We start from the raw sequence: 10,408 nt of genomic DNA, 5'->3' as shown, positions 1-10,408 counted from the left end.
GTGTTTGTCAATGAAGATAATGAAACATCATTTACATACAGGTGTATGGAAACACTTTTTTGAAAGTGAACAAAACCCCATCTACTTGACCCAAGGTAACTTGGAGCTTGCTAATGCACTTCTTTTAAAATAAACTCTCTAATATTATAACGAAGGAGTCTAGAAGTGTAAGTGCATGAACACACACACACACAAACACATACACGTGTGCTTTTCATAGCCAATATTTAAACCAAGGAAACATAAACAGAGCTATGTACTATATAATGCCCCTGATTGATTAATACTAAGTAGTTTACAGTGGTATCAATGCATCCCCAATTTAAATTGCTTATCCCTCTAAAGGGCACATCAAGAACTGAACAGGCCACTGGAGGACATCGGTAACCTGACTGCAAATGAGCAGTGGCCCAGTGTTGGCCCACACTTACAGCTTTATCACGTTCACATCCTACTGTTGAAAGACAAATCTGCCTGCTAGGACATGGCCACAAGTCAGCTCTGATGAGACCATGTCTCAGGCATGATATGCAACAGAGCAGATGAGCCACTTTCATCCCAAAATTGAAATGCCAAACAAGCACTGACTGCAGTCGGGCCATTTCGCACCATCTTCCAAATGCCATAAAAACCTCAATGTGGCTGCTTACAGATGGCCTACAATGCACTCGCTGTTGTTATAACTTGCCATAACTCAGCCATATTTGGCTGGGATTATATTGTCCATTATGTGATTAGAAGCAAACTCAAAGGCAAGTAAATCATTCTTGTTTTTTTTTTTTGTTGTTGTTTTGTTTTGTTATAGCCATGTGTTGAGTGAGGCAAGAAACTGCATAACATCAGTAGACATAGCAACGTCAATAAATCCTACATATAAAAAAAAAAACAACGCAAACAACAAGCTTCTCGCTCTGCAATGAACTACCAATGTTAATCACTTGGTAGCACTGATATATCTATAAAGGCTGTATGAATAATGGCCCTATGAATAAATTCATAACATTTTTAAATGCATTCATAACACTGTGGAACATCCACGAAACAAGCTCCTGTTCTCACTTATGTTATAGCAGCTGTAAACAGTCATTCCTTCATCAGCGTCGCTTGTTCTCTCTGCTGAACTCCTCGGTCCTGAATACTATCCTGTGTCCGAAAAGTGACAGCTTTACCTCCGACTACCTCTTACAAAGCCCTGACACTGGAGACTCCTTCCATGTTGCATAAACATCTCCTCACAGAAATAATCAGCCTTTCTACAATTACACACTCATTCTTTCTTCCACCAGAAAATCTCTGTCTAAGTTGTTACTACAGAAACAACTTAGTCAGAAAATTTATCAATGGTTTTCTGACCAATCAGAATCAAGCATTCAACAGTGCTGTGGTAATTACACACACACACACACAAAAAAAAAAACAACAACAAAAAAACAAAAAAAACTGTGTGTCTTTATCTGGTCATGTAAATACCAGAAAAAGACTAGAGACTACAATTCCCATCAGCCACTGCACCACCTGACCTGATCATGTCACATGACTGTCTGCATTCCAAATTGTTGGATTGGCTATGCCCAATGTTTCTGCAATGCTTCTGATTGATTTTCCCATTTTTTCTCAAAATGGCTTGCTTTTCTCCCATAGACAGCTCTCTGCTCTTTATACTGGCTTATCCTTTTTAACAACAAATGCAGTCAAGTTAACAGGGCACACCTGGGCAGCAAGAATCACCAATCAGTCACATGTTCACATCACTTAAAAAATGGGTGGGTTCAAACGAAAGGTTCCATGTTCTAAGTTGTTTAGCACATCGAGGTGTAAATATGAGGAAATGACAGCTGAAATTCTGATCTGTCGTCTCATATTCATCTCTTGATCTCAAACCAAATGTCGTCAATGTATAGCAAAAACAATACAATTGGCCATGCTGTTCCAGTACTTTCGGAGGGGACTCTGGTTAGCTATCTAGAAAAGAGCTAGATTTTTTTACTTGGTGTATTTTAATCAGCTTACAGTCCTCTCACACATTTTTTAACTCTTATCTTTAATGATACTCAAAAAGAAATGATTTGATTATACTTTAAAAAAAAAACGATCGTCACAGTGAACATGTACTCAAGTATCGAGAGTACATGTGGTTCGTTACTTTCCACCCCTGTCCAAAACACACAAACTGATATTCAGTTTCTCAGCGAAGATACACAGACATTTCACACTACATTTCTTATTTCTCCTGATTCTTGTGCAACATTGCATTCTGCAGTATCTAGCGCGTTCAGGGAGGTAAAGGCAGAAAAGGATGAGCATGTATTAGCTGCATGACATTGAGCAGTACAGCGCTGAAGGCAAACAGAAATCCGGCTCTTTCACAGGTCTCCTGTACGAGCGCCTCTTCTAAGCTCGGACTCCTAATGAGCACGCTGCTCGCCTCAGGATAACATTTGTGAAGCTTATTAGTGAAGCTCGGTGGAACTGGATGTTTCCTCTCAGCAGTGCCCTTTTCAGGATTTGTTGTGCAAAACAGTCGGCATGCCAACCGGATATATATCTTTACTTTTTTTTTTTTGGAGTCTGGTTTTAAAGTGTGTATGTGAATCAATTCATTGGTGAACTTAGTATTCAAACAAATCAGAGATGGTTTCAGATCTTATTGCAGACATACAGGGTGAGACTATCAAAGACAACTTTGAATTAAAACGTCTTCCTCGAAACTACAAAAATACTTGACTAGTCGTACATTGTTGCTAAACCGCAGTATGGTTTTATTTTGGTGTATTTTTACTTGACTTGACTATTATTGAAATTGAATAGTTGTTTTCTTACATGTCCAAGTAAAAAAAAAAGCATTTTGAGGTATGCGTTGCTAATTTGCTAACATTAACTAGCTATATTTAATTAAGTTAGCCTGATTTTGTTTAATTTGTCATTTTAGACTAGTATTGATTCCAGTGGCTTAGTGGTTAGCACGTTCACCTCACACCTCCAGGGTCGGGGGTTCGATTCCCACCGTGGCCCTGTGTGTGTGCGGAATTTGCATGTTCTCCCCGTGCTGCTGGGGTTTCCTCCGGGTACTCCGGTTTCCTCCCCCAGTCCAAAGACATGCATGGTAGGCTGACTGGCGTGTCTAAAGTGTCCGTAGTGTATGAATGTGTATGTGATTGTGCCCTGCGATGGATTGGCACCCTGTCCAGGGTGTATCCTGCCTTGTGCCCGATGCTCCCTGGGATAGACTCCAGGTTTCCCCGTGACCCTGAAAAGGATAGGCGGTATAGAAGATGGATGGATGGATGGATTGATACCAGTAGTTAAAAAATTGGCTAGCTAACAGTAAAAATCACTATTTACTAGATATTAACTTCTGATTAATTGGTTAACAAACTATGTAGCATTAGTCATGCATATGACAGCAGTCTTACAGAGAATGAATGATGTTTTCAAGCAAAATGACATTGCTTTGAATCATAAATGATCTCACAGGATTTCCACATGAAAACATCACACTGACTTAATTTCATCAGTTAAAAACGTTGGCTTTGAACGTAGCAACTGTTTCACTTGTGTACATAATGCCACCATTGATGGCTGGGAGAGTGGGGCATATGGCACAAATTTATTTACCTGATCTATTACTGTATGTAGTTTATCAAGGTGCTTGAATATAAATGATGACCTCCTCCGTGCACGATGAGTCAGTTAATCAACATTAGCTTTCTAAATCTGACACAAAGAAATAAACAGCAGGAGCAGCGTAATGCAGCTAGGAACTCCATGGTAAGGGCCCCAACAGGACCAGTCAATGAGACCAACTACATCAACTACGAATCACAAGACTCTGTACAGGTGTTATGAATCGATTGGCTGGTCTTTTAGTCGTATATGTATGTTCTTACCATCAAATTTCAGCTTCTAATTTTTTTAAATAGAGCTTTTTAAAAATGTATTTATTTGTTTGAATAAATATGGAATTATTTATTTTTGTCACATCCGAATTCACCTCCACTGCAGAAGCCATCACACCTCCACCTCCAAATCCAGTCCAGACATGACCTCGCTCCTGATCACCTGATTACTGACCGCACCTGTTTCCTGTTAAATCATCCTTCATGTTATATATACCAGCTCACTTACCAATGCTCTTTGCAAGGGTTTAACATTACACAATTCATATTTACTGAAAAAGATACTGCGTTCGATACTTGTTTCCCCTGTGATTTGAAGCTATGTTTTTGTCAGAGCTGCTGTTATAGAAAATTAATCAACACTTTCTGACCAATCAGAATGCAGGATTCAACAGTGCTGTGGTATAAAGTGAGGTATTCAGTTATGCCACGTGACACTCATATTGATGTTACTGGTGGCATCATTTTTTACAGGTCTCTCTCGCTTTCTCTCTCGCTCTCTCTCTCTCTCGCTCTCTCTCTCTCTCTCTCTCTCTCTCTCTCTGTGTCAATCAGTAGGCATTGTGTGTATTATACGGTACATAAGTATAGAGAATTTTCAGTATGTGGATATGGACTGGTGGCTCACGGGGTAGAAAATAAACCATTTCTCTCCTCATTGTGTGCGTCAGCGTTGTGGGATGAAGCAATATAAATCACAGCCTGTCGAGCATGAAGACATGGTCCATGTCATTTATGAAGCATGAGGTAAAATTCAATTTGTATAGAAGCGACGTGATGGAGAACTGACGGCAATTTATGAAGCGCTCCTTAGGATTTGTTGAGCGTTTCTATAACTTGGAGTCGTTTTGCATTTCTCAAAATGACATGATGGATTTGTGGATCACGAGCTCTTACGCTAACCGAGACTGATTTTCTCCTTATTTCCAGATCGTTGCAAGGTCCCAGCCTAATTAGCATGCACTATCCTTGAGTCAGGTGGCATACTTGGAGTAATTAAAGTAAAATATTGAGCAGAGACTGAGGATCAGGAGTGTCCTTTCTGTTTTCATTGCACATCCAGCTCATTACCAATGGCACAGACTCAATTAATAACCCAGGCAAGATTTGTCAAGAATTCAGCGCACTCTCTTGGGAATCTCCACACAAAAAAAAGCAGGACAAGAGTGGAAATGAGGATGAAGTATTTTCTCAGAATGTAGAGCCATATGGCAGTGCATATTGAAGAAGAAATCAGACTTTCACCAAGGACAGAACTGAGCATGGATGTTTCCACTAGACCTTTCTTCTAGCAAAGCAAACAGAAGAAGAAAGATTCCTGGAATGTGGGAATTAATAGCAAAGGCTAAAAAATCCCTTTCAAATAAAGTAGTGTAAATTAATATGATTTAAATAAAGAATAAAACACTCTGGGTCGTGCTGTTATAGGAAAAAAAAAACAGTGACAGGGTGGTGTGATATAGAGTTACTGTTACCACTCTGAATATGATTTTCCAGTAGGTCCTGAAGTGTTTTATTCCTCTTATAACGCAGCAGTTTTTATTAAACAAAGATTGAAACATTTGCTAATAGATTGTTGAGCAATCTCCCTTTCTTAAATACTCACCTGTTGATTTTCGGTGGAGATTTAAACTGTGTAATTGACCCAAACTTAGATCGGTCTAATCCCCCGTACTCTGAATCAATCTGCAATGTCTAAAACATTTTCCGATTTCATGTGTCAGAATGGTCTGGTTGATCCCCGGAGATCCCGTAACCCCTTTCTTAAAAAGTTTTCTTTCTTCTCCCAGGTGCATCATTCCTATTCGAGGATTGATTATTTTTTTATAGACAGCACTCTTGATTGTTGTGTAGTTTTTTCTGACTATTTTGGGTATTGTAATTTCTGACCATGCGCCTCTACAATTAGATATTCCTCTTTCTATCTATAAACGTAGCCCACCGACTTGGAGATTTAATTCTCTTCTTTTAGCAGACAGTGAATTCTGTGAGTTCATTTCTACTTCTATTGATGACTTTCTTTTCTTCAATCAGAATGACTCCACCTCTTATTCATTGTTATGGGAGACTCTTAAATCCTATAGCAGAGGGCAGATTATTTCTTATTCTGCTCGCTGTAATAAAAAAAACGCACTGCTAGGGTTAATGAACTTACATCTGCGATCAGTAACCTCGATCAAAGATGTGCATTGAACCCCTCTCCAGAACTTCTTAAACAGCGTCTTGACTTGCAGGCAGGTTTTAATCTTATTTCGACTAAAGAGGCGGAACGCTTGTTGTCACGTACTCGTGGTTGATATTATGAACATGGCGACAAGCCGAGTCGTTTACTGGCACATCAGCTACGGCGACAGGCCACTTCCCGTCTCATACCTAGTATAAAAAACACTTATAATATTGTCACTACAGATCCCATGGAAATTAATGCTACTTTTAAATCGTTCTACTCTTCACTTTATAAGTCCGAATTTCCAACAGACAGTACTAAAGTGAATGCATTTCTTCAAAATCTTTGAAACCCTGTTACTGATTCTAATACTGCTATGCAACTGGACTCCCCACTCTCTCTTGAAGAAATTTTAATTTCAGTTAAAACTATGCAATCTAAGAAAGCTCCTGGCCCGGATGGGTTTCCAATTGAATTTTTTAAAACGTTTATTGGAAAACTAGCTCCATTGCTTTTGGCTATGTTCAACGAATCTTTGGAATGTGGGTCTTTGCCTCCAACATTGACACAAGCTTCTTAAGAAGGGTAAGGATCCATCCTCCTGCGGTTCTTATAGACCGCTGTCTCTGCTTAATGCAGATGTAAAGGTGTTGGAGAAAGTAATGGCATCTCGTTTAGAGAATATACTCCCTTATATTATATCTGAAGAGCAGAACGGTTTTATAAAGGGACGTCAATTATTTTTTTAATACCCGTACACTCTTTAATATAATTTATTCAAAGCATTCGTCTGTGCTCCCTGAGATTGTGATTTCATTAGATGCTGAAAAAGCATTTGATAGGGTTGAGTGGGAGTATTTGTTTGCAGTCTTGAGGAAGTTCGGATTTGGGGATAAGTTTATTTCTTGGATTAGCCTCCTTTACTCATCCCCTAATGCCAGGGTTCAGACAAACGATATTTATTCGGATTATTTTGTTCTCGGACGAGGGTGTCGTCAAGGTTGTCCTTTATCCCCTCTGCTTTTTGCTATCGCTATCGAGCCGCTGTCTATTGCACTAAAATCTTCTCCCTTGTTTAAAGGAATAGTTCGATTCGGTGTAGAATACAAATTGTCGCTATATGCTGATGATTTGTTATTGTCTGTAACCGATCCTATTGCCTCTCTGCCAGCTGTCTTTGGTGTTCTGGAGTCCTTCGGTGTTGTCTCTGGTTATAAATTAAATTTAGATAAAAGTGACTGTTTTCCTGTCAATACTGCAGCATTTTCTCTCCAACAGTCAGATTTACCGTTTCGATTTAGTCAGTCAGGTTTTAAATACCTAGGTATCAACGTGACACGTTCTTTATCTAATGTTTTATCAGCTAACTTCACTCCCCTTATCTCAAAGGTTAAATCTAACATCCAGAGTTGGGGTAACTTACCCCTTTCTCTAATTGGCAGGATCAATGTCGTCAAAATGAATATATTACCGAAGTTTCTTTTCTTGCTCCAGCAAGTGCCTCTTTCTCTGCCAAAATCATTCTTCGATTCATTGGATAAGATAATTAGTACGGCGAGGGAAGCCACCAAGGGTTAGTAAATCTTTATTGCAGAAATGTAGACTTAGTGGAGGACTTGCATTACCCAATTTTCAATTCTGTTACTGAGCTGCGCACATTCATAAACTTTGCTACTGGGTTAAATCTCCTGGATCTTCTTGGTCTAAATTGGAACTATCTTCTTGTAGGGAATCCTCTTTACCTGCTTTGCTTTACTCCTCTTTACCTACAAAACTCTCCCTATATACTGATAATCTAGTTGTCCTCAACACACTTATGACTTGGTATCAATTTAGACAGCGCTTTAAATTTGTAGGTGCATCCTCTTTGGGTCCTGTAGTCAACAACCATCTATTTCCTCCATCGTGTTTGGACTCCACATTTTCAATATGGTATGACAAGGGTATTAAACAAGTTAGAGATTTGTATGCCGATGGTGTGTTTGATAGCTTTGCAAATCTGGCATCCACTTATGACCTCCCTGTGACGCATTTTTTTTTCGGTATTTTCAAATTCGGAATTTCGTTTCTAGATGTTTTCCTGATTTCCCCTCTGCGCCTCCTGAACAGGCTTGGGAAAGCTTGTTTTCAAACAATCCACATCAGAGAGGAATGATTTCTAGGATTTATGATTTTATTCTGGCACTAGGTAGTGAGTCGAGTAACAAAATTAGGAATGCATGGGAAACGGAGTTAGGAGTACAGATAAGTGAGGAGTGTTGGGAACATGCTATAGGGAGGGTACAGTCTACCACTTCTTGTGCTCGTCTTGGATTTATACAGTTCAAAGTTTTAAACAGAGTCCATCTGTCCAAGTCGAGACTTTCTGTGATGTATCCGGACGTAGAGGACAAGTGTGATAAATGCCATGGCTCTTCCTGCCATCTTGGCCATATGTTTTTCTTCTGCCCTGATCTCCATGGTTTTTGGTCTGGTTTTTTTTACCATCATGTCCACTATTCTCAGGGTAGATTTAAAACCTTGCCCATTGATTGCTGTATTTGGGATTCCTGATGACTCAGTTCCATTGAGCTCGATACAAAAGGATGTTATTGCTTTCACATCCCTTATAGCAAGACGTTCCCTACTGTTGCATTGGAAGTCTGCTAAATACCCATCTATCTCCCAGTGGCTAAAGGACGTGATGTTTTTTCTAAAACTCGAGAAAATAAGGTATACGATGAAGGGTTGTACGGACAAGTTGTTTTTTTTTTTTTTTATAAATGGTATCCCTTTATCGTATACTTTATGGAGTTACAGACACTTCCCACTTAAATTTTTGTGCCTGTTGTTGCATCTTACAATATCTATATAACCAGCAATAGTTATTGGGTAGCCATGATGAGCCGGGGGGGCGGGGGGCGGCTACTTTTAATTTTGTTTTCCTTTGTTAGTACAAAAAGAAAAAAAACTGTGAATGTTTACTGCTGTGTGTTGCTCAATTTGGTTTTTTTTTTCTTCTCAATGGAATATTTGGGAAAGGGAGGGGAGGAGAGAAGAAAAAAGGTGATGTTCAGCAGACATGTTTGGCAGACGTGTTCAGCAGAAATGTTCAACAGAAATGTTCAGCAGAAATGTCCAGCAGAAATGTTTAGCAGAAATGTTTAGTTCAGCAGAAATGTTTAGTTCAGCAGAAATGTCCAGCAGAAATGTTCAGCAGAAATGTTCAGCAGAAATGAGATTGAAACCATACTTTTGTATCTGTTTTATCTGTTTATACTTATAAACATCTATAAACCATTGTTCCCGCCCTCTCTTGAAGTTAACAATTTCATAATAATTTAATAATTTCACATTTGATCATAATTTTATCATAATTTACCATACTTTTATCATGATTGAATAATTTCCATACAATAGACTTCATTATAAAACTCTAATGCATTCCCTGGTTACACAATTGCTCTTTTTTGACTATATATCACACAGTTATAAAAGGGAATTATTTATAATCGCACTCTCCGGTGTCACCCAGATGAGGACGGGCTCCCTTTTGAGTCTGGTTCCTCTCAAGTTTTCTTCCTCATATCGTCTCAGGCGGTTTTTCCTTGCAACTGTTGCCTCTGGCTCGCTCATTAGGGATGAATTTATACATATCAATTTGATGTCCTGCTGCTTTGTGACAAAGCGCTATACAAATAAAAAATGAATTTAATTAAATACTTTCTGAAAAGGAAAAAAACTCTGCTCTTGGGTTTTATTTTGAATCTCTGAGGGACAATGGAAGAACTATAAAGTGCCTCTTAATATTGTCACGTAATCCTTGTAATGGACGTTATGACAGATGCAAGTGTAGTTAAAGACTTTTATTTGCGAAAGATAGGCAGACAAATCCAAATCATGATACAAGAACGTGGTCTAAACAGGCAATGGGTCAAGCGATATACAAACAGTCCATGAACCTGAATCAAAACGAGAAACATGGAACAACCGCTTGGTAACGAGAATAACACTCAATACTACGTAATGTGCAAAGAGACATGAGGGGTTTAAATGACAAACGTAATCAGGGGTGAAACACAGGACAGCTGAAAACAGTGAGGACAGACATACGTGAAACAGCCAATGACGATACGGGGTGGAGACAGGACATAAACCATAACAAAAGCACGTGTCCAAAGTAAACAAAGTCAATATCACTGAAGACCCAAAAGCGTGCATTCGCTAAGAGTTCGCACAACGGGATCGCGCAAAAACTTGTGCTTCAGTTTTCCGAGCACGCTGCAATACTGCAGCGCTAGCTCGAGGGGAAATCGTGACAAATATTCAGAACTTGTATGAAATTCCTGTATGAAATATGTTAAGG

General features: G+C 39.1%; 1 long non-coding RNA gene across 1 annotated transcript; it reads left to right on the top strand.

Annotated features, from left to right (window-relative positions):
* Positions 1-4,001: 4,001 nt before the first annotated feature.
* LOC128621683 (uncharacterized) lies at positions 4,002-4,606 on the top strand. The gene is made up of 3 exons (XR_008388304.1): positions 4,002-4,102; positions 4,216-4,310; positions 4,568-4,606. It is a non-coding gene; the product is annotated as an uncharacterized LOC128621683 (long non-coding RNA).
* Positions 4,607-10,408: the final 5,802 nt, after the last annotated feature.

Source organism: Ictalurus furcatus, chromosome 17 (genome assembly GCF_023375685.1).
Source record: "Ictalurus furcatus strain D&B chromosome 17, Billie_1.0, whole genome shotgun sequence".
Lineage (NCBI taxonomy): Eukaryota > Metazoa > Chordata > Actinopteri > Siluriformes > Ictaluridae > Ictalurus > Ictalurus furcatus.
This window is presented reverse-complemented; position numbering and strand designations above follow the sequence as displayed.